The sequence below is a fragment of the Ursus americanus genome, chromosome 27 (genome assembly GCF_024610735.1).
Source record: "Ursus americanus isolate L20-20 chromosome 27, mUrsAme1.1.p, whole genome shotgun sequence".
Taxonomy (NCBI): Eukaryota; Metazoa; Chordata; class Mammalia; order Carnivora; family Ursidae; genus Ursus; species Ursus americanus.
Genome location: NC_142153.1, coordinates 39,377,464 through 39,402,345, shown reverse-complemented (window position 1 = coordinate 39,402,345; position 24,882 = coordinate 39,377,464). Strand labels below are relative to the sequence as shown.

General features: G+C 43.8%; 1 protein-coding gene and 1 long non-coding RNA gene across 17 annotated transcripts in view; one reads left to right on the top strand and one right to left on the bottom strand.

The window, feature by feature from the left end:
* Window positions 1-9,584: 9,584 nt before the first annotated feature.
* LOC123784521 (uncharacterized) lies at window positions 9,585-21,220 on the bottom strand. 14 transcript variants are annotated; one of them, XR_006777479.2, is made up of 7 exons: window positions 15,686-20,995; window positions 15,066-15,449; window positions 14,022-14,081; window positions 13,600-13,773; window positions 13,357-13,498; window positions 11,807-12,016; window positions 9,585-10,087 (listed from the first exon to the last, which is right to left on the bottom strand). It is a non-coding gene; the product is annotated as an uncharacterized LOC123784521 (long non-coding RNA). The 14 variants fall into 14 exon arrangements; XR_015722021.1 differs by having other exon boundaries at window positions 15,066-15,247; window positions 15,686-20,985; XR_015722023.1 differs by adding an exon at window positions 21,081-21,220 and having other exon boundaries at window positions 13,600-15,449; window positions 15,686-15,761.
* Window positions 21,221-21,374: 154 nt separating this feature from the next.
* IRF2 (interferon regulatory factor 2) overlaps window positions 21,375-24,882 on the top strand; it is a 79,197-nt gene continuing 75,689 nt past the window's right edge. The window contains exon 1 of one of the 3 annotated variants that reach the window (XM_045785822.2): window positions 21,375-21,554. The gene's annotated coding sequence lies outside the window, so the exon portion shown is untranslated. Of the gene's footprint in view, window positions 21,555-21,867; window positions 21,948-22,790; window positions 23,036-24,882 lie in introns of those variants that run through there. The other 2 variants (XM_045785824.2, XM_045785823.2) reach the window with 2 other exon arrangements.

Below are 24,882 nucleotides of genomic sequence, written 5' to 3'. Positions count from 1 at the left end.
ACTGGGACCTGCATCTCCTGACCCCAGGGACGGGGCCCTCACGCAGGCTGTAACAGACATACGGTGTTGATGTTAAAACCCGCTCTTGGCCCAGCACTGTCCCCACTGACTATGGATTTATTGCGTGTTTCTTTATTTTCCAATTCACACTTTCCCTTGGTAGCCTCTGTCAGATGCTCCCCGGGGCGGTGGGTACACTCAGTTGCACGGCAGCGCTTCCCAAGGCACACCCCATTCGCTGACTTGCTTTGAGAAATATATTGTTTTTAAATTAAAACTGCCACATAAATGTGAGAGGAGGTACCATGCATTTCTCCCTCCCACTTGACCTTGATCTGTTATCTCTGTGGCTTTCTTTTTCAGAATCTCCTGTCCTCATCTCACCTCAGGCAGGCTGCCCCCTGCATCTCACTGAATGTACTTGCATTTTAAGCTGACAACCCCTAAAATCTTACATGTATCTTTTCTTTATCTGTTTTTCAAAAGATTTATTTATTTATTTTAGAGAGAGAAAGAGCATAAGCCGTGGGGTGAGGGCAGGGGTAGAGGGAGAGAGAGAATCTCAAGCAGACTCCGAGCTGAGCACGGAGCCCGAGTCGGGCCCGATCTCACGACCCTGAGATCATGACCTGAGCCGAAATCAAGAGTCAGACACTCAGCTGATTGTACCACCCAGGTGCCCCTTCTTTATCTATTTTGAGAACAAAATAATACATTTAAGGACATACCAATTTAATTAAAAAGTCTTAAAATACGCACAAAATTGTTGGAGTTGTCACCGTGGGATTTATTAAGCAGAATAAGGTGTTCTTGTTCTATGGTATTAAGAGAGGGCTCATGAAATTCTTTCTATTCTTTAAGACTTAGTTTGCAAAGCAGTTTTACAAATGTTTTCTCATTTGATCCTTAGGACTCTGAAAGAGGATTAGGCAAGTTGGTATTTTGCAGAAGAGGAAGCTGGCTCCGAGTGGGCCAATGACAGGTATGGTCCTGCAGCTGATCTGGAGAGGGGACGTCTCTTGATCCAAGATCTGTGCACTTTGACGACACCGCAAACTCAATGTCTTTACCTTTAATCCCGAGGGCGACGGTCTTCCGCGCACCAGTGTGCTGTAAGGACAGAAACCTCATCCTCCTTTGCATTCCTGCGTCCACAGATTACACCAAGAATTCTGGACCTGCTTTGCTGGCTATAATGGGACGGAAGTGTGGCTGAAACAGCATGAGAAGAGTCTCTGAAGCCGCCTTTGTTCCCTTGAGTCCGGAAGATGGGACACACAGTCTCTCCTCCAGCGTCTTAGAATCTTGAGTGCGACAGGCGAGGCACAGCCATTCGCACTGGCTGCGGAGAGAACCATCAGGTCAGTGGAGTCCAGAGCCGACCCTGGCCTCCAAAAAGTTTGTTTCCTTTTCGATGCCAGACAGGAAGGGACAAGTCTGAAATCCGATCTCTTTATCCAGGGATCGGAGACTGACCCTTTCATAGGTGAGAGATACAATCGAACAGTACGTGACTTTCTGCTGGTTTTGTCCATGATAATGAGACCCTGTGAGAACACACCAACCATGCGGAAAGCTGGAGAACATTCCAGGAGGAGGGAACAGGAAATAGAAAGCCCCGAGGAAAGAACGCACAGGGCGAGTTTCAGGAACAGAAAGGAGACCAGTGTGACTAACACAGGGTCCAGCAAACTTTTCTTGCCAAGGACCACCTAGTAGAGATTTTAAGCCTTTGTGAGTGGCAGCTACTCAGCTCTTTGTCGCACAAAAGCCACCCCGATAATGCCTACACGAATGAGCATGGCTGGGTTCCAATAAAACTTTATTTATGGACCCTGCGATTTGAATCGCCCATCATTTCCACGTGTCACCAAATCTTGTTCTTCTGGTTCTTTCCAACCTTTTACAAATGTAAAATCCATTCTTAGCCCAGGGGCTGCTCCGAAACTGGTGGTCAGCTGTTTGCCAGTGAGCTGCTGTGGGCGGCCCCCTGAGCTGAGGCGCCGGGAGGGAGGGGGAAGGAGGGTCGTCCTGGATGAAGCCAGACAGAGCTAAGTAGGTGCGGGCCGACCCCATGCCAAGGTTTTGTAGGCATTGAAGGGAGTGTGGGTTTCATTCTAATTGCTCTGGGAAATGCCCAAAGGGGCTGAGGCAGGAAAGCGAGGCGATCTATTTTAATCACACCCGGGTGCCTCTGAGTCCAGAATGGGCTGTCTGGAAACCGAAGCCGAGGCAGTAAGGAGCCTGCTCCAGCAGACCAGGCAGAGATGATAGAATCCTGACACGGAATTAGGGCCTCAACCTCAAGGGCAATGGCCTATCAGGGTGACAGGGCGGTTAAGCATCCAGCAGAGTGCCTGGCTCCGAGTAGCCTCAGTAAAGGTTAGTTCTGTGCACTTCCTTCCTTCTTTGGTGGTCCAAAACCCGGGAATACTGGTTTGGTCTAAGTCTCTCAGAAAAAGGGGTCATTCTAGGAAAAACAGGTCAGATAATCTCATTAAAGCGAGTGTTTGAGTTTTGTTAATGAGTCCGTGATGGGATACGTGTGGGGGTGCTCGAGGTGCATTCATATTTTTATTGAGACACAGGGAATAGCTAAAATGTGTCTACTGATGAGGGTTTATCAAGATCGCTGGCCTTGCTGTGGCTCTGAAAACACATTTAATCTATTTAGTTGTCATCACTGAAAGTATTAATATATCAAAAAGATTTTAGAAAATTATTCTTAGGTATAGAGAGAAAAAAAATCGGAGCAAAAACTATGTGTCGTTCCATTTTCTCCCAATCTCTTGATCTTTCCTGGCATTGAATAGGCATAAAGATGTAAAAAGCACCAAGGTCAGAAATTTGTCCCATAGTGACAACTGATCAACTTGGAAAGGGGATAAATCACCCAGAACCCCATATGGGACCACATGGGCCCATGAAGTTGAGATGAGGTTTGATGAAATTCTAACCAACCCAGAATCTGGGTGTCAAATGACATAATGTAGACGCTGTAGGGTTAAAGATCTTACATCTATTTGATTTCGTGTACTTTGAAAGGTAGGGGTGGTTAATCAGTAGTTAGTAACATTATATATATAGCAAAAGCATCAAAACGACCATAGTTCTTCGCCTCCAAAGTTCTGGAGGAGAAGCCTTCTCTGCCTCTTTCTTTTTCTGGTGCTCCAAGCATCCCCTGTGCAATCTCTCTCTGTCTTTGTCTTCCTGACACTTTTTGTTCCGTGAGCATGTCTTCTCCTCTTCTGTCTCTCACCAGGACACTTGTCTTTGGATTTAGGCCCACCAGAATAATCTCGAATGATCTTATTTCAATTTCCTGACCTTAACCCTGTCCGCAAAGGCCCAGTCTCCAATAAGATCATATTCACAGGTTCTGGGTGCCAGGACATGAACATGTCTTTTGGGGAGCCACAATTTAACCCATCAACGGTGGACTCTGTCTTTTTTAAAAAGTTACGTTCGGGGGTCAGCAGCATACCTTGCCTACATATAATGCGCAAGTTGATACAGTGCCCTAGGATTATTTCCTAATTGATTCCACTATGTAAATCTTGTCTTTTCAACTAAATTCGAAGTTTTATGTCCACTACAGGGTTTTTTATTTTTTTAAGTTTTGGATTATTTACACATTTTTATATGAACAACACTGCTGCCATGAATACCACATGCCTTAGCTTATATCTACAAAGATAGCAATACAATGAATATCCAGAAATGCTGCGTTCGAGGTTATGGGAATTTACACTAAGGTACGTATTGTCAAGTTGCCCTCCAAAGGGGTGGCACCAATTTCTGTCCTACGACAGCTGTGTGAGAGCATCTTTTTCCCTTGAACTTGCAGAAAATTATTTCCTAGCAGGCCCTTTGATCTTTGCCAAAATCATTTATTAAAAATTCTTATTTCAAGGGTCAGTTATTTAATTATAGCTGCAGTAAATATCTTTATAAAGTGTCTGTTACCCATTTTTTATCTACGAAATCTCTCCCTTTGTTTATGTACGTGCCCATTTTCCTTTTGGAGTTTTGGTCTTTTTATAAGTAGACTTTGGAAGAAATCTCATTATTTTTTATTTCACAGAAATTAGGACCTTGTTATATATGTTGCAAATATTTGTTTTCAGTTTGCCATTTGTCTTATTATTTTGTTTTTTCTTTCATGTTGAATTTAAAAATATTTATATATAGTTAAATTTATTCATTTTTTTCTTCAGTGATTTCCAAGATTTTTATTTTATCCACTCCAAGATATTTTCTTCTTATTGTTTTACAATATCATTTTTTAAAAACTTTAATTTCCACTTTCTGGTTTTTAAAATGTCCATTTATTTAAACAAAAAAACAAAGAACAGTTCACCTATGTCTCCACCCCTATGCCTTGCCTCTGGCAATCACCAATTTGTTCTCTGTGATCTATGAGCTTGTTTTGTTTTCTTTTGTTTTGTTTTAGACTCCACCTGTAAGAGAGATCATGCAGTATTTCTTCTTCTCTGACTTACCTCACTTGGGATAATGCCCTTGAGGTCCATCCATATATTTGCAAATGGCAGGATTTCACTGTCTTTCATGGATAAACAGCATTCCATTGTATATATATCATAATTTTCTCATCCATCCACTGATAGACACTTAGACTGTTTCTGTATCTTGGCTATCATAAATAATGCTGCAATGAGCATGAGGATGCACACATATTTTTGAGTTAGTGTTTTAATTTTTTTCAGATAAATTCCCAGAAGTGGAATTCCTGCATCATATAATAGTTCTATTTTTAATTTTTTGAGGAACCTCTATACTGTTTTCCATAGAAGCTGCACCATTTTCCATTCCCAGCACAGGGCTCCCTTTTCTCCACATCCTCGCCAACACTTGTTATCCTTGTCTTTTAGATACTAGGCATCCTCACGGGGGTGAGATGATATCTCATTGTGGTTTTGATTTGCATTCCCTTGATGATTAATGATGTAGAGGATCTTTTCATGTGTCTGTTGGCCATCTGTATTTTCTTTGGAAAAATATCTATTTAGATCTTCTGCCCATTTAATTGGATTGTTTGATTTTTTTTTTTCCTTTTGAGTTACAGGAGTTCTTTATCTATTGGATATTAGCCCCTTACATGATACAAGATTTGCAATTATTTTCTCCCATTTCAATAGGTTGATGGTTTCCTTTGCTGTGCAGAGGATTTTTAGTTGTAGTTCCACTCGTTTAATTATGCTTTTTGCTTTGTGCTGCCTTATAAATTGAATTCATCAATCTGATTATTACCTAGTACCATTCCATTGTCTTCTGGGCTTGCAAAGTTCTCATGAGAAATCTGCTGTCTTCTTTATTTCTGTTCTTCTCTGTATAATATTTTTTCTTCTCTTGCTGCTTTTAAGATTTTTCTCTTTATCATGTGTTTTCAAAATGTGATTATAATATGCCTTACATGTTTCTTGCTTGTTTGGTTGGTTATTTTCCTTAGCGTTTGCTGAGCTTCTTGCATTTGAGGGTTTCATCAAACTTTGAAAACTTTTGGTCATTATTCTTTAAAGATTTTTTTTTCTGGCCTTCTTTCTCCTCACCTTCTGGGGCTTCCCTTACGCATGTGTCAGGTTGCTTTGCATTTTCCCAAAGATCACTCAGTCTCTGTTTATTTCTTCTTTCAGTTTTTTTTTTTTTTAAGAGTGGGAAAGAAAGAGAGAGAGCCCATGTGAGCAATGGGGGGGGGCAAAGAGGGAGAGAGAATCTCAAGCAGAATCAGTGCTGAGCGTGGAGCCCGATACAGGGCTTGATGTCACGACCCTGTGATCATGACCTAAGGTGAAATCAAGAGTTGGATGCTCAACCGAATGAGCCACCCAGGCACCCTTTTCGGTCTTTTTTTTTTCCCCTTAATCTCAGTGCTTTATTTTGGATAGGTGGTATTGCTACGACTTCATATTGCCTCGTCTTCTGTTTTTAAACTGCTGTTAATCCTATCCAGTGTATTTTTTAAAACTTATTTTAGTACATATTTTGATTTATATAAAAATTGCAAAGACAGTGCAGAGCGTTCCTGTATATTTCTCACCCAGTTTCCCTTTTTGTTAACTTTTTACATTACTGTAGTACATTTGTTACAAATATAATGACTCAATATTGATGCATTACTATTAACTAAAGCCCATGCTTTATTCACATTTCCTTTGTTTTTCTCCAAGGGCATTTTCCCCATCTAGGATATGACATTACATGTAGTTATTATGTCTCCCTAGGTTCCTCTAGGTTGTGAGTTTTTCAGACTTTCTTTGTTTTTGATGATCTTTTTTTTTTTTAAGATTTTTTATTTTATTTATTTATTTGACAGAGAGAGAGAGACAGCCAACGAGAGAGGGAATGCAAGCAGGGGAAGTGAGAGAGGAAGAAGCAGGCTCCCAGCGGAGGAGCCTGATGTGGGGCTAGATCCCAGAATGCCGGGATCACGCCCTGAGCCGAAGGCAGATGCTTAATGACTGAGGCACCCAGGCGCCCCTGTTTTTGATGATCTTGACAGTTTTGAGGAGGTATCTTGTGGGATGTCTTTCATTTTGGGTTTGTCTGATGTTTTTCTCATGGTTAGACTTAACGTATGTGTTTTTTATTGCTGTGGTAACAAATTACTCCAAACCTAGTGGCTTAAATAGCACAAATTTATTCCTTATGATTCTGTATGTCAGAAGTCGGACATGAGTCTCACTGGGCCAAAACCAGGGTGTCAGCATGGCTGTGACCCTTTCTGGCAGCTCTGGGGAGACTCTGTGTCCTTGTCTTTAGCAGCTAAAGGCCATCTACAATTTCTTGGCTGGTAGTTTCATCCTCCTTCTACAAACCTAGGAGCTCTCTCTGACCCTTCCATCTCTCTGACCCTTTTCCACTGTCACGTCTTTCTCTCTCTCTCCCTTACTGACCACAGAGCAGTAAAAGGTCTCCACTTTTAAGGACTCATGGAATTCGATTGGGTCTGGCCAGATAATCCAGAATCATCTCTCCACCTCAAAGTTTGTATCCTTAATCTCATCTCTGAAGTCCCTTTTGCCATGGGTAATATATTCACAGGTTCTGGGCTTTGAAAGGTGAACGTTTTGGGGGCCATTGTTTTGCTTGCCACATTGGAGTTACGGGTTTGGGGGAGGAAGACCACAGAGGTAAAGTGCCATTCTCATCATATCATATTAAGGATGTATGCTATCAACATGACTTATGACCAACAGTGGTAATTTTGACCACCAAGGAGCCCTGGTTTCTCCTGTTGGAGAATGGATTTGGAAGCCAAGATCTGCGTGTGGGTTCATCTAAGCCTTCTTTTCACATGGTGTACTTTTTATCTTAGAAATTTCACTATTTGGTTCTTTTTGATATCTTCCATGTATTTCCTCATTAGGTTCATATTTTCCTTTAAATATGTGTTCACAATTCTAATAGCTTAAAAAAATCCTTTCTGCTAGTTCTATCGTCTGTGGCTTTTATTTGTATCTGTTACTATTCCTTGATTCCCCCCCTCCCCGCCCCTTGATTATGGGTCACATTTTCTTAACTTCTTGGCACGTTTGGTAATTTTTTATTTGACTTTAGACACTGTGTATTTCATGTTGTCGAATGTCTGGATTTTGTTCGTGTTTTGTCTTACCTTAATGAGTCTTTGACTTTGTCTGAGCAAGTAGTTTTACTTGCATATCAGCTCTATCCCTTTAAGTCCTGTTTTTAAGCTTTGCTGAGACATACAGGAAGTAACCTTTACTCCAGGGATTGTTCAGTCCTACCTGAGAGGCATAAATGCCTTGGATGATCAGTAAGGCCTCTTCATCCTGCCTGTTGGGGGATGAATGTTCAATTTCAAGGTCTGTGTGAGCTCTGGGAATATTTAGTTTGCCAGTCATCCTTTGTTCAGCATTTTGGAGTCCTGGTTTCCACATGTCTGGTTCAGGAGTCAGCAAACACTAAAGGGGACCATACAAATTTCTGGGCCTTTTTTCTATATAACTACCTCTTTTGAGAGCTTTGCCTCACAACTCCCGGCCCCTCAGCCTCTGTGACCTGTCATATTTGTTTCCTTCCTTCCTTCCCTGGTTCTGTTGGGTTCCCCCCGCCCCCATCACTGCAACCACAGTTAGAAATGGCCTCTAACAGAAAGCACAGCAGCGCTGGCTTATTTGTTTCCTTTTTTCTCAAGGATTCTAGTCAATGCCTGAAACCAGTTGTTTCATGTTTTGTCCAGGTTTCTAGTTGCTTACTGCAGGAGGTCAAGTATAGTCCTTGTTACTTTTTCATTGCCAAATGGTCTCTTCAGTTCTTCATCGTGATGGTAAAATTGGTATGGATCTTCACATATCTTCCTTTACACATTGTGCTAGACACTGGGGTACCTTTTAAATTTGGGAAATCACGTTCCTCAGAATGTCCCGAGGAATTTTCTTATGCTTTTACTAATTTTCTGTCCACTGTTATCTTAATTATAATTTTTCTGGAATTTCTTCTAGATATTGGATATCTTGGATGAAGCATTCATTTTTCATATTTTTTCCTATTTTCCATTTCTCTTATTTTATTATACTTTTTGTGAGATTTACTTGACTTTATCTTCCAATTATTCTATAGAATTTTAAACATTCTTATTTTTAATTTCTAGGAACGTTTTCTTGTTCTCTGATGGTTCCCTTTTATATCATTTTGTTCTTATTATATAGATGTAAAATCTTTTCTCATATCTTTAATGATGTTAATGAAAGGTTTTTTAAAGTTTTCTCTCCTGCATCACCTTTGTTGGAGGAATTCTTTATTTTTTTTGTTTTCACTGTGGTTATGTTAAGGCATTCACTCTTAAGATTAAGGCACCAAAAAGCCGACCCAGCCAGAAGCTCTTTGGACAGGAGCTTATACACCGGTGGTCTTCACTGAGGCAAACTGGGGGGACCATTTGTTTTTCTACTGAGGCCCTCCAAATATCACTGTTGGCCAGTATCTCCTCTGGGGTCGCATCCAATCTCCAATCTCGGAATTTTACTCTGCATGTGGGTGTTCTGGGTCTGAGCAGTGGAAGGGAGATGGAGATTTCATGTTCAGCATACAGACTACCTCAATTCACTTGCTTTGGAAGGAAGTCCGTCTCTGCCCATTTCAGTATTTGGAGGGAAAGGAGAAGTCAACAAACTGTTTGGGAACTAGATGAGGGTGGAGAACTGTAAGGATCTAACTGCTCCTCAGATAGACTTGGAAATTAATCCTGCTGCCCCTGTCCACTTTTTCCTTTTCCTGTGTCTTTTCTGTGGAAAATTAGCCCACTTCTCATAGATATCCCTCCAGTTCCCTTTGCAGGTGTTAAGGTTGGACTTTCCTTCTCTTTGCTCAGCCTTTGCTCCTTGCTCTTTGTTATTCCTCTTTCCAAAATCTGTTTCCTTATATTGTGGGTATGGACATCACTTAGTTTCCCACTAATGGATATACATTTCTGTTACCCGTTCTCCCTGAAATTTCTTGATGAATTTTGATAAAAGGTGGTTGGTTTGGTATATGTTTACTCTGTGATTCTGAACTCAAGAGTGTCTCACATTTTTATAGCAGAAAACATGACTCACCACACATGGATTCTTAGAATTCCTTTATTTTTGTTTAAAGCCTAAACTTGGAGATAAATTGAATTTTAATCTAATTTGGGCTTTATAATGGCTAACAGGAAGAAATAAAGTATATAGTGAAAGGGTCATAGGCACACACCATCAAACATCTGGATAAAATACTAGGTCAGTGCACAGGTGTTTTGCCCACATGAGCACAAGCTAAACATCTAGACAATAAGTATTAAGTTTCCCACAGCTGTTTGGTATCATGGACGAGACACAGACTTGTAATCAAAGTCACTTGTGCGTGGAATGCCGAGTTGATAAGTAAGTTGAAACTATTCTTCTATACGTCCCGAACACGGCCGGGAATAGGTTCACCCCCATCATTGTAGCAGCTGCCCACTGCGGCGCGCCCTCAGAGCAGCCAAGAAATTCACATCCACAGGCACGGACCTGGTGACTGTAACTTTTCTCTTTCATTTCTAAGGAATCCGTTGAAGTATCACAGGGAAATAGTTTTCCATCTATAGTTTGAGAGGTGAAAGATCTGCTTTAGAGATCTTAGTAAACACACATATTTCTTCCACATGTGGGACCTAGGGGTCTTCCTCCTCACCCCCATCTCTAATTTTTAGTGGAAAAAGTTAGTTCCTAACCCTACCAATGCATTTAATGTATAATTCAACAAAATTTCTTTGGCTTAAATACAGAACTAGCTTGGACTATAGGCCCTGATGAGTTTGTTAGATGGGTGTTCTCTGTGGGATGAGAGGACATTTTAAAGTCTGAAAGCTTTGTCAAGGTTTTTTAAAGCTGGCTATTAATCACACACACACAAATATATGTTTTTAATTACTCTATTTTTAACCTATTCTTTAAGGTACAGCTCAAATCCTACTACTTCGGGGAAGTCTTCTGAATTTTTCCTTTGGTAGTGCTGGTTACGCTTTGTTGTTTACTATCTGGAATTTTTCGTTTTTGTGCTGATGAAAGTGTCATATTGATATAATGGACGTCTATTTCCTGGTGAATAATTCTTCAGAAAAAATACAGAGAAAACTGGACTAAGCTACTCACTTTTTCAGAGGCCACTGAACTAGTGTCATGGACTTACAAGTAATATTGAGCAGAAATGTATACACCATTTTCTTAAAATGTAGTTAGCGGACCGACTCTATTATCTGCTTGCTTCCTTCCTGTGAGTACATTCAGCTTGCCTGGTGGGAAGCCATGTTGGTTCTTTAAGATGAATTTTGGAAAATTCATGAGTATAAAGCAGAGAACCCTTAACAAGAGCAGGGCTCATACTGGCGTGAGAACAACACCCTTTATTCTCACATTTTTACACTTTAGGAATTCTTCCTTTCTCTTCAGGTAGGAGAGATACACAGAAAGGACTAAGATGGGCCATTCCCACAGGGAGAGTAGGCAGATCCCAAAGGGAACTGAATTGCCTTCCTGCTTAAAAGTGTCTCCATTGTGGGTCTATTGGGTGGCTTTGGATTAAAGCAGTTTTGCCAGAAGTTCCTTGAAGCGACGTAAACATAGCGGACAGTCAAGAAAAATCTACTTACAATGAATTATCCAGAGTAGTTCTCACACACACACACACACACACACACACACACACTCTCTCTCTCTCTCTCTCTACCCTAACAAAATAAAAATCAAAGTGATTTTAATTTTTTTCTTTAATCTGCTCTGTATTTCCAGATTTTCATCTTAAATTTTTCATTTTCTTCTCAATACAAAGGTAAATTAAGAAAAATAGTAACCCACTTGTCCTCAAGGTGGCCAATATTTACAGCTTTGTATATATATCTGTATCCTTTTTAATTCAAACACTTTTTTGGGAGAAGGGGGGGTCACTGTTGTCTTTGTAAAAATAAGATCATAATATGAACATTTCTTTACATCATCTTTTTCTCTTTAAAATACAGCCTGGTCTCCTTTCTAGATCAACAGAAAGGCTTAATGTGTTCTTTTTTATTTGTGCATAACATCCCATAGAATAGATCAACCACGGTTTATTCAATCATTTAGTTACCAATAGACATTCAAGTGCTTTCTGATTTTGTCACTACAAAATAGGCCTGTATTGCTCTAATACTCTACTATAATCACGTAATACTTATATTAGAAAATACTATGTAAAATATAAAAAGAGATAATTAATACAGAGTCAAGAAGCACACTGAATCTGTTTGCTGAACAAACAGTAAATAAATGTATTAAAATGTTACCTGGGTGTGGAGCCACCAACCATTTCTGTCTTGAAATAATCATTTCATTGCAGGCCCTGTCTCCCAATGGAGCCTGCAAATGCACTGAGGTCAGGAACCACGCCTCCTTCCTCCTTGTCTCTTCCAAACTGCCGAGCACAGCCCTGCAGAGGGCAGGCAGTCCCAGACCCACACAATCCAACGTGCTCCAACACTGGGCTTGAAAGACAGCTGTTAAGATTTCAGAATGAAAATTTCCCATGTGTATAGTGTTGTAAAACTGGATTCCCAGGCCACATATATATTTATTTATTAAAATAAATTCTTATTTTAACCCACAATGAAGGTAAACTATATTACTTATATTGTCATAATTTCTTATTATTTCTGTGGTTAAAATATATTCTGAATTCCAAATGCGCATTTGCATGCAAAGAACCCTCCTCTCCTGTGTGTGTGTGTGTTTGCGCGAGAGCATGTAGGAGAGAGGGAGAGAGAGAGGGATAGATAAAGAGAGATTCTTTCCTTCACTGCCCTCAAATGAGATGTTTTCCCTCCCCTTCTGCTGATCTGGTTGTATGTGGAAACTGAGCAAGCAGAATAGGAAATGTGATGACTAAATATGAAAGTGCCAGAAAGACGAAATGCAAAAAGAACAAATTTAACAGAGAAGTTTGATATTTTTCTTAGAGTCCTCATTCATGTTTGAGATCTAAGAATTTGAATTTGATTGCTAAGAATATAGTAACGGAAATTTGCATATAAGTGAAATGAAAATTTATAATTAGAAAAATTTCTTTAGTTGTAGTAGATTTCCCTTAATTCTTATTCTTTTTCACATACCATATTTAAGCCATGATGTGAATCAAAGCAAAGGGTTATTTAAAAATTAATGATCATGGGATTTATCATTTATTAATAGCTATTTATCTGGACACATTATAAGAGACACATATGTCTTTTATATGTTCATTTGGAGAGTCAATATTTGAACTGTTAGGATAAAAACACAAATGCATTTGAAAAGATGAATGTTTTGATAAAATAAAAGATTAGGAGAAACTCCACGGCATTTGTAGGAAAAAATTATCTTCCATGTAACTTAAAGAGACATAGGTTTAAAAATTCTTAAAAGAATGTAGTGTAAGATATAAGATATGTTAATCAGTGCTTTCTTTTTGGAAGTTCCATGGAAAAAACTAGCTAAGACTCACAAGTCATTTATATAAACATCATATATCAAGAAATACTTTTCTGAAGTCACCTATACAAATTATTTAAAATTTTACATTAATAAAAGTAAAATCTGTTCTCAAAAAATGTCAACTTTTCAAAAGGAGAAAAAAATCATCCCTAGTTCCATCACCCAAAGACAACCGCTGCTAATGTTTGATGTAGTTCCGTTTGGTTTTATTTACAAGACATCTTCGGGGTGGTCACACTGTACATATAAACTTTATTTTCCTTCTCCCCTCAATGTGGAGTAAATATTTCCTACTATCTACTTAAGTTCATCATAAGCAAAAATACCAACAAAGGAAAAGTGCGTATGCGGTAAAACACGTACGAACATTGTGAAAGATGACAGGCTTGGGGGTCACGTTTCTCCAGTTTCTCAATGAGGGAAAAAGGTCTGTCCAAACCTCAACTTTCATGAATGACCTCAACTGCACACATGAAAACCAGTAGTCATGATTCTTTGGTTCTGCATCACTGAAAAGATGAGAAGTTCTGATCAAGATGGGAAATAAAAACAAAGAAAAATGGGAGACAACTGAGCAAGTCAAGTGATGATGAGCCTGTAACGTTGGTACCTCTAAGATGGCCGGCTCTGCTCTATGGACGCTCACAACTGCCTCCCATCTCTTGGTATCTGTATTCTTTCTCTCCTTCAATCTTTAGTGGTTTTCCACTTACAGTTGGTTGTGTTTTCTTTTTTCTCTCCGATTATCTGAAAATGAAGTAAAACTAACAGCCAGTTTTTGTGGCTGTTAGTTTTTAAATTAAAAAAAAATTTTTTTTAAAGCAACAGGACCTTCTCCCTAAATTAAGTCTTATTCAGAACCTCAATACATAAAACAGAAAAAAAGTTGACCTTTTTTGGTTGTCAAGAGAGGAGTGGTGCAGAAACCAGGATCCACAGCTTGAGGTTGCAAAAATACGTGATGGGCTGTTTAAACCAATATTTGCTTTCAAATTACAAAACGTTCAAGGCAAACCATGAAGTTTTACTTACGTCGATTGTTCTGCCAACAAAAATTCAGTCTTGTGAAAACGATTTATTACACAGGAGTTTCTGACAGAAAAAAAATTGGAAAATTTTTAGAAATTAAAAAACTGAAATACTTTGGAGCCATTGAACTTTGGAATGAATATTGATTTTTGTGGTGACACAATCTCTGAAAATGATCACTGTTCACTCAAAACAGTCTGAGGAAAATGCCTGGAATTTATAGTTGAATATTTCTTCTCTTTTTCTTTCTTTTTTAAGGAGAGTTTCTTTAGGGGTAAAAAGAATGAAGTAAAAACTTCATTTCTGGAGATGGAAATCAGGGAGAAAGTTAACAGGAAATAAATATTTTAACTGAGGAATTAAAAATGAATATTAAATAGACAAAACTGGGGACGCCTGGGTGGCTCAGTCAGTTAAGCGTGGGCTTTTGGCCCAGGTCACCATCCCAGCGTCCTGGGATGGAGTCCCATGTCAGGCTCCTTGCTCAGCAGGAAGCCTGCTTCTCCCTCCTCCTGCTTGTGCTCTCTCTCTCTCTGACAAATAAATAAAATCTTTAAAAAAATAAAAAAGACAAAACTGTTTCAGAATATCTTAAGTGTGTTGTATTTCCTCAGTAAATTCAACATGTAATGAATTGAGAGGGCAAAGAAAGAACAGTTGTCAACTCTCCTAAGAAACCAACAAATTAAGAAACCCTTGCATTGCACTACTGAAGTGACAACTGGGAAATTTATAACATGACCTTTTAAAACCACAGAACTTGTGGAAATCTTCCCATTGATCCCAGAATAAAACCCAAACTCCTTGATCTGGTGTCTGCTCGCCTGCCTCTGCTCCAGTCCTTCTTACCCTCATTTGCAACTCTGAAGTCACATCTTCCCTTCAGTTTTCCAGAATTCCCCAGACCCTTTCCCTTCTAGAGCCTTTGTCCCCACTCCTTCCTCTGCCCCAGGGCTTTAGGGCACAATTGGTACCTGTTATGTGTTGCACTGCGTCCTCCCCATTCCCCCAACCAAATTCATATGCCCAAGTCCTAACCTTCAGTACCTCAGAATGCGACCTTACGCAGAAACAGGTCTCTGCAGATGTCATCAGTAAGATGAGGCGATACTGGAGTACCGTGGGCCTCTAATCCAATGACTGGTGTCCTTATAAAAAGGAGAAGTCTGGACACAGGCACACTCCCCGGAGAACACCGTATGAAGATGAAGGCAGAGAGCAGAGCTCATCTGTAAGCCAAACAATGCCCAAGACCCCTGGCAAACCACCAGCAGCCAGAAGGCACGGAGCAAATCCCTCCCTCAGCCGCAGAAGGACCCGACCTGTGCCACCTTGATCTTGGCCTATCAGCTCTCACAACTGCGAGACGATACATTTCTGTTCATTGAAGTTGCCTGGTTTGTGGTGCTTTGTTATGGCGGCCCTAGGAAACTAACACAGCATCCTCTAGTTCTTCTTCTCATTATTATTTTTTAAGATTTTATTTATTTATTTGAGCAGGGGGAGGAGCAGAGGGAGAGGGAGAAGCAAACTCCCCGCTGAGCAGGGAGCCTGACGTGGGGTTCCATCCCAGGACCCAGAGCTCATGACCTGAGCCGAAGGCAGATGCCCAACCGACTGAGCCACCCAGGCGCCCCTATCTTCTTGTTCTTCAAGCTTTGACTTACCTGTCACTTTCTCCGAGGAACAGTCCTTGACCACCTAGACCCGCCAGTATTTTCAGTCAAAGCTCTTGTTTATTTCCTTCAAAAACACCAAGACACATCTGTAACTTTGTTGGTTGGGTTGTCTGGAATGTAAGCTCCGGGAGACCAGGGCTTGCCTTGTTCCTACCGCCCTCCCAGCAGCTCGAGTGTCCGCAGCATGGCCAAGCTCCGCACACAGGCCTGCGAAATGTCGCCCTCTCGCCTCAGAGGCCAAGGAGGCAGCGCCAAGAGTCCTGTGTTGTCAACTGTCACGCACATTTTGGATTTAGCGGAGGGGAAGTTTTTGGAAGAAGTCAGAGACTTAAAAACACTAGCAATGCTTTGTTTCATGACACTCTTCTGTCTTTCTGACTGGCAAATTTCCAAACATTTGCAAATAGAACGAAGGGGTGTCATTCAGAATGCGGGGACGTTTGGGAAGAAAGAGAACAGGCTGAGTGTCATCGAGCTTCATACGCTGGAAGTGAGGAGCTGACAGAGAAAGACTGGAAGCTGTAACACAAAATTCTTCAAGTATCCAGATCCAGTGAATTGTGTGGTTTGCTGAATTTACGTCAAAAACTTGAAATTTATTTCTCGTTTAAAATATTTTTAATACTTGAAACTATTATAGTAATTCTTTTCTAAAGAACCTCAAGACAGAACTATGGACGCCTTTTCCTTCTGACTTTCTTTTTTTTTAAGGATTTTATTTATTTATTTGCCAGAGAGAGAGTGAGGGAGAGAGAGAGAGAGAGTGAGAGTCCAAGCAGGGGAGTGGTAGGCAGGGGGAGAAGCAGGCTCCCCGCCGAGCAAGGAACCAGATGTGGGACTAGATCCCAGGACCCTGGGATCATGACCTGAACCCAAGGCAGACGCTTAACCCACTGAGCCACCCAGGGCCCCGTCCCACTTTTTAAAAAAGATTTTTATTTATTTTAGCAAAATTTTAGCAAAAAACAATGTATAAAGTTTACAAAATTGTAAACCTTCCTTTTAGACAAGATAATATCTTTCTCCCCACCCCAACACAAATACCCTGGCAATTTTCTTTGCTTTTATTTATTTACTTTAAAAGATTTTATTTTTAAGTAATCTCCACACCAAATGGGGGGCTTGAACTTGCAACCCCGAGATCAAGAGTCACACCCTACACTGACTGAGCCAGCCAGGCACCCCTATCCTGGCAATTTTAAAGAATATTTTTTCCCTTACTTCATCAGAACAGGACAAAATTAATATTTATTACTAAGGACTGGGCAATAGATCACTCAATTGAAATTCATAATTTTCAGAGGATAATTGCAACAAAATGAACCTCATTTCAGAGTTTCTAGTAAAGTGGGAGAAACCATTACATGAGGTAATAGTTAAGAATTTCTCCAACCTGATGCTTCTGATCCTTGAACTTTGATTGAAGGTTTTTTCTTTTTTTTATTATTATGGTACGTTAGTCACTATACAGTACATCATTAGTTTTTGATGTAACGTTCCATGATTCATTGTTTGTGTGGCTTTTTCAATGTCATTAACAGTTCTGTTGTCTCAATTAAAATCTAACTCCACTGTATATTCAATGTGGACTTCACAATAATATTCTTTGGAGTTCAGGACTATAGTCTATGCCTCTGTATTGGTCCAACTGCTCTTGCAAGTGTGGAATATTCATTTTCTATGATTTTATAATCCCCTGAATTATAGCACCATGGGGGAGAGCCTGTGTGGCCAGGACAGAGTGGTACTGATAAGGTGAGAAGACTGGGCATCAATTGACGGATGGATGATGGGCTACTGATTTAATCAAAACTATAAATACTTAACAGTTTAGTGAGAGAGCCATTGTATTGCACATTCTTAACTTTAACGTACATTTCTAGAGGCTGTGGTTACGGATGGAGGGGATGCTGGGATACTGGGATGATGTAACGGAAATTAACATGCCTAAATACTAGACTGTAAGAACCCGACTCAGGAGCCAGAGATTTCCCATGTTTTTGGTTAGGTGCTATGTTCCCAGTGCTGAGAAGGGTTTGTGGGCACTTCATAAATGTTTGCTATTTGAATGATTATTTTATGAAACTGTTCTTGTTAGAAAAATAAATGAAAAACCCATCTGAAAGGGGTTAACCTTGAATGTATCTTTAAATTTCTGCTTTAGTTGAAATCCTTCAGGGCAAGATCAATCACTACGTGCCCAACTAATCACCACTCTTCCTCAACTTCCTTGAAAAGAAATTAGTCCTAACGCGTGTAGGTAGATCTTCTTTTAGAAGGTCCCATGCCACAGGTGAACATCAGCAGGCCTCACTCAGGAGATCACTCTGCTTTCATCATATAAGACTGCTTGAACAATGGTTTTTGTATTAGATCAAGGTGTCTGGTCAGATTTCTTTGGTATGGCAAAGGTTACTTTTTTTCAGAGACTTTCGAAAAGGTTATATTTTGCTATACTGGTCCATTTTCCACAGAGATTTATGACTGTATGTATCTAATCAAAGGGCTAAGATATATTTCTTGACTGTGTATCAATACCACATGGATTCTGGGGGCGTATTTACACTTTGGGTCTGTAGCGATAGGTCATCGAGGTCACAAGAACAGAGCGAAATTCATTCTACGCTTTATGTGTTTAGGGGCCTGAAAAATTGGAAACAGTACCCATGCCTCAGGGAGCTTCACGGGGCTCAGGAAAGGCAGGAGTCAGTGATGTCTGCCAGTTTGCTGGTGGGTCAGTGAGGTGACAAATATACAAGGTTGTTGGGAAAGATGTGATGAGTTTAGTTTTAGACATGCATAATTTGTTGAGCCCGAGAAACATCTAGGAGGTAATGCAACCAGCCCTCAGAAGCTACAGACTTTGGAGCTAACGCCAAATAGAGCTAGCTGAAGCTTTGGGCACGAGTGAGAGCACTCAAAGAGAAAGCACGTGGAATGAGAAAATGGAAGGGTTTAAGATGGAATGTCTGGAAACACCATAATTGAGTGGGCTGGCAGCAGAAGAGGAGCCAGCCAAGAAAGAGAACAGGATACAGGGAAGTCACACAGACATGGAAAATGGGCAGCACAACCGGCATTACTACATGAGACACAGAGACTGCGTCGATGAGGCCTGGAAATGGCCCTTTAGAAAAATTAAAGAAGGAAATACACAAAAATATCAACAGCTCAATTCCTGACTGGTGAGATTCCAGCTGGCTTCTTTTCCTCTTCCAATTTTGCTGCATTTTCTGCATTCTGTACAATAAATATCAGTTATAATATATTAAAAAATACAATACTCTAATAAAGTCTAAAATATTTCATGAGAAAAAAAGGGCAATCATTAATTACAAAGGGTAATTATTAATTCACCCGTATTTGAGCACCTGTGTGCTGGGTACCACGTGAAGGATAAAACGACGCACAAGAGGCTGGCTCTGTTGTTTTACAGGAAGGAATGGCAGCTGGTTTGATAAGGGACGAGTGAGGGCTCGTGGGGCCCAGTGGCAGGAGATGAGGCTGGCAAAGTAGCTTGGTGCCGGATCATAATGGATTTTATATGTTTTGTTAAATAATATGGACTTTATGGGGTGCCTGGGTGGCTCAGTCGGTTAAGTGACTCTTGATTTTGGCTCAGGTCATGATCTCAGGTCATGAGATGGAGCCCTGCGTCTGGCCCCGTGCTGGGTGTGCAGCCTGCTTAAGATTCTCTCTCTCTCTGCCCTACCCCCTTCCCACCTGTGCTCACTCTAGCGCGTTCTCTCTAAAAAAATCAAAAATATATGGACTTCATTCTGAAAGCTACAGAGACGCTTATGAGAGGTAGATTTAGGGCTGGAATCGTGCTTTATTTGAAGTTAATTTCCCACTGAATTGGACGGCAGTGTGGCCAGTAGCCCGGAGGAGCACAACGGTGGGCAGGGCTGGAAGCAGCTGCATAAGGCAGGTACAGCGGGGAGGGAAAAGGGGCCGGGTCCACACGTTTGGGAGTAAAATCAACAGGTCAGGAGGATGCTACCGACTGGATATATGTTGGGGAAAGAAGACATCAGGAATGACTACTGGGGTTTTCAACTTGGGTCCCTAGGTGGGTAAAGAGTGACAGCTGCCATACAGACTTTGTCTATAATGACTCTCAGTGCCTGTAGCGGTCAGTGTTCTATGAAATGAGAAAGCAAGTGTCTGTGTCAGTATTATAGGAGAGGGGAGAAGCAGCAATGTGTGTACATGAGATCTATTTCTGACATCACAGCCACAAAACAGAATCCTAAACACTCAGCTGTCTCCTCATCACATATGCATAGTCAGAGACTTTTCTTTTTTCCAATCCATAGAAATCAATACTTCTGTGGCAAAGAGGGAAGTTGGAGCCATGTGTTTAGAAGTGTTCACATATAAATAGCTATGGCCTCCCAGGAAGGGTCTTTCTGGGTTGGGTAGAGAAGTTTGGGGGAAGGCTGATTAAATTGCATGTGGGGGAAGAAAGAGGTGTAATTATATGAGAATTGATACTGTTAAGCCAAGGGACCCAGAAGTGGTAGGTCCCAAATGAATTGTATGAGCATGAACGAACACACCTTGAAGGTGACAGGTGCTGTACTTGTATGCTTGCATTGTGTCATGCATCTAGGTTTCACGGCATGGAAAACTGAGGCCTTAGGTCATGCCACTTGGCGGAGCGTGCCCAGCTGCTAAGTTGAAGAGGTCAAATCTGAATCTGGCCGAAGGTGTCGCAGTATGAAGCCCCTGTCCTGGACGGGCCACGATGAAGACATCAGAAGTACAGTTAACTCACACCCTTTAGCATCTCCTCCTGCAGTAAAGTACTTTCTGTTGCGCGGGCGATAATTCAGTCCCGGGTGCGCTGCTGTAGACCGACCAGGGCAGGGCCTCCCTTATCGCCCTCGCCCCCAAACAGAGAGCCAGGTGGTGCCCGAGATGGCGGCAGCCCTCAAAACGGTTACACCCTCAATTCCCGATGAGGGTTCAACTAAGGTTAGGGTCGCGAGTCCTCGCCTGGCCCAGTTCTTGCATCCGTATCTAAGTAATGCTGTCTCGCCAGTTCATTGTTCCTTAGTCCTCGGAGGCGGGCATGTTAAGCGAATTCTTACCCACTCTGAAAACAGCGGTGCTACACACCCCTTACACCTGCCCCCCACCTGGATGACAAGCGCCCCCTCTGCTCCCCTGCCGCCCTCCTCCTCCTTCCTCCCCACCTTCGGGTAACCCCGAGGAGGGAGGCTCAGGTACCCGCCTTCCTCTCCCACCGCCGCGAGCTTCTGGCCTGAAACGGTGCTGGCGCCGGGTCGCCCCCGGCCCCCCACCCCTGGCCCCCCACCCGGCTCCGAGTGCGTGCGCGGCGAGGGTGAGCGTCCCGGGGTGCCAACAACAGACTCACGAGCAGCCGCTTGTTGCTCCCGCTGCCGCGACGTGGGGAAGTGAAAATGAAATTGACTTTTCCGAGAAATGATGACAGCGGCGCGGGCCGCCAATGAGCGGCCGCGGCGAACTTCCGCACCTCCCGGCCGGCCGCTCGCGCCCTCCCTCCGCCTCCACCGCCGGCTTGCACAAGCTCGAAACAAACACTGGGGAGGAAGGGCGGAGGGAGGAGGGCGGAGGGGGGAGGCGAGGGAGGGAGGGAGCCAGGCCGGGAGGAGGGCGGGGGGTGGGGGGATTTCCAGCCTCAGCGCTTCGCAGTTTCCTCTCCTTGTTTTGCTTTCGATCTGGACTGTTCTCAGGCAAGCCGGGGAGTAACTTTTAGTTTTGCTCCTGCGATTATTCAACTGACGGGCTTTCGTTTCCATTTCACACACCCTAGCAACACTTAAACCTTGCGGAATTGTATTGGTAGTGTGAAAAAGCACACTGAGAGGTAACATTTTTCAAATAATGGTTGTGACTGTGCGTGTGTGTTTTTCTCGAGGGCATGTTTGTGAGGACTGGAGGGGATGTGTGTGCGCGCGTCCTGGTGCTTTGACACAGTGTTTTGCAGACGGAAAATGCTGGGGTTCATAAATATTAATACGGATATTCGGAGGGACAGTCGGCGCTCCTCGGGATCATCTGATTTTAGGGGAAGCAGGTTCTGCTGCTGCTGCTGCTGCTGCTGGGGCTGCTAAGGCTGCGAGGAGGAGGAGGAGGAGGAGGTAGAGAGGGAGGCGGAGGAGGAGGAGGTTGGTGGAGGTTTAATTTCACTTTTGGATTTGCAGATGCGGAGAGGTGGCTCCATGGACGCAGACCTGCTCTGTGTGATTCTGCGCCCCAGGTGCTGTGTGTGTGTGGGTGCAGGTCCGCTGGAGTCGGGCCTCCTTTTACAACAGAATTGTCGTGTGCATGTGTGTGCGTGTTTACAGACGCCGTCGCCACCGAAGGAGGGGAGCGGGTCTTTCTCCGGGTCCGGCAGCGGCGCCTCTCGCCGGGCAGTCCCAGCGTAAATAAGCCGGAGCCCGCCGTCCGCCCCGCTGCCTGCGCCCCGCGCCCGGGCCGGGAGAGGTGCCTCGCGCCGCGGCGAGACGAAACTTGGTGGGGCGCCCCGCAGCGGCCCCAGGGCTCGTCCGTCCGCCGGACTGGGGGAGCGGCCGCGGGCGTCGGGTGCCAGCGGCCGGAGGCGGCGGGCGGGCTCCGAGCGGGGCTGGGCGCCGGGCCTGGGCGGCCCGGCCGGCTTCCTGGGAGCTGGGCCGCTGCCGCCGCCGCCGCTCCGGAGGGACGCCGGGTCCTCCTTTCCGCCGGCCACCGTCCGGCCTGGCCCTGGGGCTTTGTCACTGCACTTGTCCAGGCGCGCTGGGGGCTCCGGCGGCGCGTCCCGGGAGGGCGCCGCGCGGAGGGGGTCATCCGCCCCGGCCGCGGCCTAGCGCCGGGCGCCGCCGGGTCCCCGCAGGCGCCCCCGGGGCCGGCCTGGCGCGCTGGGCCTGACCCGCCTCGGCTACGGAGCGAGCGAGGTGGGGGCGGGGAGCCTCCGGGGACCGAGCGGCGCCCTGCTGGCAGCCGTGGGGGCGGGCGTCCCCTGGGGGTCCAGGGGCGCGGGCAGCGGCGGGGTGGGGACGCGAGTGCCCGCCCCGCGCCCTCCGACCCCGCTCTGGGCGCCGAGTGGCATTCGCCCGCCGGCCGAACGTGGTTGGTGCACAGCCGTGGCCGCCACTTCCTTTCCGCCTCGCCGGCCGGGCTCGCCCACCGAGCGCTGCCCGCCGCGGCCAATCGTGGCGCCCGCCCGCCCGCGGCCGCGCTCAGTGCCCCGGCCTGGGGGCCGGCCCCCGAGAGGGGCTCGGGAAGCCTCCGCAAGTTCCAAGGGCCTCTGGATGTAACTACATCCCCTCGCCAGGACGCGCCGGCTTCTGTCTTTGGCCCCAGGTCTCGGTACGTTTGCAGCCCTACCCCCTTGCCCTGTTAGAGGGGGAGAAGGGAAGGAGGCTGGCAGCCCGAGCTGGGCGCGGAGACCGTGTTCCCGGCGCCCGCTGAGGCGCCCCGGTCCGTGGGTGTAGGCAGAAGCCTCGGGCATCAGCTGTGGATGTGCCCCCTGGGACTGGCAGTCGGGGTGGTCAGAGAGGAGCGGCGCGGCTTTCACTCGTTTGCAACCCCTTAGAGGAGTGTTTGGAACTTGGGAACGTTTTTACCCGCTCCGTCCTTCTTCAGCCTCCTCCCTCCAGCGCGGGCGGTGGGTAGTGCTCCCCGTCCTTGGTTAGGGAACAAGAAAACGCAGAGTCTTTCTAGGGGAGGAAAAGTGCTGGCATTTGCCTTCTTCCCCTGGCCTCCCTGTTGCTGTGACTTGGTCTGCTTTTGATGAATGGCTAGGGAGGGTGGAGGATAGTTACATTTCCTGTTGTGGATTTTCAGGAATCACCAAGGCTGCTGTCAAGCCTGCAGTCATTTATTAGTTTTCAGACCGATTGCAAATTGCATTGGCGCTTAGGACCCTGCACTTTTTGGTGCTCGCAGGGCAGGTGCAGACAGGGGTCTGGTGACAGACTGAGTTCGAAAGGTGGATCGTCTTGATGTTAGACAGATGCGCGCTCCCCTTCCAGGACGTGGAGGGTGATCCCTGTTTCACTTCAGGGTGCGCACAGATTCAGGATTCTCTAGTTTTCCCAACGCCCCATCCTTCCTTTTTGAAGGGGGAAGGGGTAGAAATAGAAACCTAAAATATCCTGGAAAAAATGGTCTTTTCTAAGGAAACTTTGGAGATGGAATATTTAGCAATTAAATGGGCATTTCTGTGGGGTAACCTTGGAACATCTATTGATTGATAGATGGCAAAGTCCAGAATTTCGCTGTAATTAGTGAATGATTATAATTTATAACTCAGCCTGTTGTGTAAGAAGTTAGATTTTGGCCTCTTGGATTCAGGAGTTCTGTTCTATGATGATTCGTAATTGCTTCCAAATATTAAACATTTATATACTTCATCCTTGGTGAGTTGTCTTTTTTCTTTTGATCTTCAAAAGTTGAAGATAATTTTGCATATTTCAGACTGACTTACCTGTAAAAATGCCATCTTAATCAAAAGTGAGGGTTTGTAGTTAAATTGGAAGCAAATTATGGCAAAGAAATTGCCCTAGAGTACTGACAGTTCTATGACCCATGGCCCCAGTTTTCTCTTACTCTGCCTTCCGAAGTAGTTTATTAGGCAGATACTCAATATACCAAAGCTAGTTAAGGCCGTTAAACTCAAAACTAGTAGTGGAACACTCGAGACTTCGGATACTTAACTTTTGATGTGCATCCATTGCTTCGTGTTTGCAAGGACACTGTACTTTTATTCTTAGGATTGTCGAATATGAGCTCTGTTGTTTCTAGAACATTTTCACACAGTTTCCTTTTGATAGAGAGCAGAACTCTAAATGGGGTATCTGGGACATGGTTCTGTTTTGTGCTTTGTACCAAAAAGGGCGTGAAGCAGATGAAGGACGTTATTTATTCATTTAATAATATTCCTGGGACATTCACTAGGCACCAGACACAGTGCTAGGCTCTGTGGGTTCAACTGGGAACAGGAAAACAACTTCCTCACCCACTGGGGAAGTTGTATTGTGGTTGGTGAGCTGGTAATACACAACCAAAAGATAAATAACAGTGATTACCTTTTGGGGTTAGTTCTATGGAAGGTGATTATGATAGTTAACTGCCTATCTGATAGGGTTACTTTGGGGAACAGATGAGATCCTGTGTATGAAAGAAGGTGGTGTAAGTTACAGCAGTCTGCTAAT